Source organism: Octodon degus, unplaced genomic scaffold, assembly GCF_000260255.1.
Source record: "Octodon degus isolate 3935 unplaced genomic scaffold, OctDeg1.0 scaffold00046, whole genome shotgun sequence".
NCBI lineage: Eukaryota > Metazoa > Chordata > Mammalia > Rodentia > Octodontidae > Octodon > Octodon degus.
In genome coordinates, this window is record NW_004524622.1 from 1,809,676 (window position 1) to 1,813,128 (window position 3,453).

Here is a 3,453-nt window from a genome sequence, read left to right on the forward strand (position 1 = left end):
TGGCAGTGTCAAAAATAAAGCTTTCTAGCTGGGTATGATTGTGCACACCTGTAACCCCAGCACTCAGGAGGCTGTGGCAGGAGGATTGCTGTAAGTTTAAGGCCAGCCTAGGCTACATAGTGAGTTTAAGGCCAGTCTGAACTATACAGTGAGACCTTTGTCTAAATTAATTAATTAATTAATTAATTTTCCCTTTGCCAGAGCTTCAAATTTAGTTCACTCATCTGCAGGATGATATTGGTGTGAAAACATAACTTACATTGCCAGTATTTACCTTAGATAATTGAATCTTTGGTCAACATTCTTTTTTGCCTCAAGAAAATCAGAGTGGAAAGTGTAGCAAATCTGGGAAGCTGCTCTACAACTCAGTCACTAAGCGCTGGCAAAGAATGCAAGATCATGAAGCTCACTGTCTCTTAATTTCTTTCAACAGTTCCATAAACCTCAAATGACTCAGCGTTCGAATACATATATCAAAGAACCTTAACAACTCTATCCTAACCATTACATAGGCTCTGCATCAGCAAACTGAGAAGAAATGTTTTCAACATATATCATATAAAGGAAACATTGTCCCTTATTTTAAAATTCCAATAAATTTGTATTTCAATCTGATACAGCTGAAGTATCTTCCATCATGATAAAACTATTGTTTTCAAATTCAACTTAAATTTCTCTTTGACAAAAAAAGTTTCAAAAATATGTGCCTCTCAATTTTAATGGGAAACCACAAATTCACAATATTTCTTCTGTAAATGTGTAAGTCCTTTGAGAAAAATATATCCAAAGTACTAATTGGGCAATGACTTCTATGTTGCATGGTATCGAAACTTCATGCAACTTTTATAAACCTTGAATCAACTTATCTTTGAACATTCACTTTTGGGCAATTGTTCAGTGACTTAATTTCTTTAAATTCATTCATTTATATTTATAAAATCTTTTATTCATTGCCCTGGTTACATTTCTCTCTTTGCTGAGACAAAATACCCAATGCCCCAAGTTAAGTGAGGAAAGATTTAGTTAGCTCACAGTTGGTTGAGATGACAGTCCATAATCCCTGGGCTCCAAGGCAGAGTAGTACGGTTGGGCGAGAGTGCAGAGGAGACACAGTTCATGGTGGGCGGGAGGTTGCAAATCAGCAAGGGACAACTGTTGCTCTTTTAACCCTTCTACCCTATCCAGGCTACTTAGGGTAGGCAGCATGCACACCCTTAATCCTAGTACCCTTGATCCTAGCACTGCACCATGAATCAATCCCAGCATCCCACACTCTAGAAAAAGCCCCAGTTGGGACCGCATGAGGTTTTGGGGGACATCTAAACATAAGCCATAATGCCTACCAAAGTAATAAAGTTCATTATAGGGACAATATGTTGCTTTGGTTTTTAAATCCTCCCTTTCTTCTTAGTATCTGTTTTTGTACATAATAAGCACATTCTTCATGGACTTAGTGCAGGCACATGGTCACATCTTGATCCTTCTGAATTCCCCTTCCCCTTCGCCTTCCCCCCTCTCTAGGGGCCCCTTTCCCATCTTCACAAAGTCCTAAATAACTAAAACTAAGGAGAAGTAGCAATTCTGCTCTCAGTCACCCTACCCACATCACAGGCTGCACAGCCAAAGATGGCTGGGGCCCTGCGGGGGACAGCGCGGTCTCAGACCTACAGAGAGGCACGCAGCCAGAGAACAACCAACCCTGCTTGTTGTTGTTGCTTGTCTTTTTAAAAAATGAATTTGCATTTCAGTGCAAACTTTAGAGGCTTTGAAGTTTTTCCTAAGGCCCTTCCTTGCTTCCCTGGAAGATCCTGGTGGAGGATCAGGAGACCTCTGAAATAATGGACCCAGCATCAGCTGGCTCTGTGCACACAGAAAGGAACAAGAAAATACTGACACCCACACTTGTGCACTCTACTTGTAGAATACTCAGAATTGCTTCCGTTACCTTCTAAAACTGTGAAATGAACTGTAAAAAGGCAGCTTCTGTCCATTGGTTGAATTAGTGAAAGTCTTTTTCATTCTCCTAAATATTGAATCATTTGTTCTGCTTCTAGGCGGGGGTCGGGGGTGGGGAGGCAGGTCCTGTGTGCAGCTCCAGCTTTCCTGCGTCCAGCTGAAGTCCACCTTCTCTTTCATCTTGAGTTCTTTTGGCATCTTCTGCAAACAAGAGCAGAAAGTTTCCTAGTCATTTGACTAACGATAAAAAATAATGAACCTAGTGTTCAGTATCATAATACAATTCAAAATTTCAGTAATATGCAGTAACGTATTGCTTACAATACTGAAAAACTAGAGCTGACTCAATCGTAGAAAGTCACATTTTGGCAAGTATATCCACATGACAGAATGTTTTTAAAATTTATTTACTTATTTATTTGGTACAGGGTCTCACTATGCAGCTGGAACTTGTAGTGATTCTCCTGTCTCAGCCTCCCGAGAGCAAGGATTTATAGACGTGTGCCACAACGCCCAGTTTCAGCGACTGGCACAGTGTGTCAAGGGCTCAGGGCAGGCACAGCATGTGGTTCTGGATATCAAATCCCAGTCCTTGCACTTGCTAGGCAGGAGCTTAGACTGCCAAGCTATCTCCCTAGCCCAGACAGAATGTTTTTTAAAGTTTAGAAATAATAATGTAAATAAATGTATTGGCATAGAAAGTAGGAAAGCAAATTCTGCAACAATATGTACTGTGCAATCCCATTAATATTTTAAAAATGTGTGAATATATTATATATGTATAGGTATCTTTAAACACAAAGGTTTGACAATATTTGACATGTTTCTTCTGTGTTTTCAAATTTCACCCTTTAACATAGATGTTTTTACTTTCTTTTTTGCATTTTAAGTAATAGAGCATGTTTCATATTTTAATACTTAAATGTTTATTCTTAGTGTTTAAAAATTCCACATTTTTTTTTAATTTTAAGGAAGGGTCTACAGGGTGTTCAGGATCTCATTACTAGATCAAACTCCTGTTTACAGCTTCCCAAGTGCAGGGATTACAGTCATGTGCCACCACGCCCAGTCTCAATTGTCATTTCAGCATGTCCCCTAGGCCAGCACAGCAGGTCCAGGGATCGAACTCCTGGCCTCTGCTCCTTCACATCTATTTCTTTAACTATTTTTCTTAGCTATTTCTAAATTGCTTGGGTAAGAAATCTAACCATTTTTATTTCTAGGTCTATCTAGAAGCCAGTCATTCACCCTCTCTGACATCTTGAAATCACCAAACAAAGCAAGACAGAGTTACAACTTCCTTATGTGTCATAACAACTCTGCTCCATGGATGGGGCGAGACGGGGAGAGTCCCTTCCCAGGGCTATTCTGAGCCCAGCACAGAAAACTGTTTTAACACAACTGAGCTCCCAGAATACCATGTAGGTGGCTGACTTCCACAAAGCCAGTGTGACGCCCTCCTGTGAGCAAGCCCCTCTTGTGGGCACATGCGTTCCA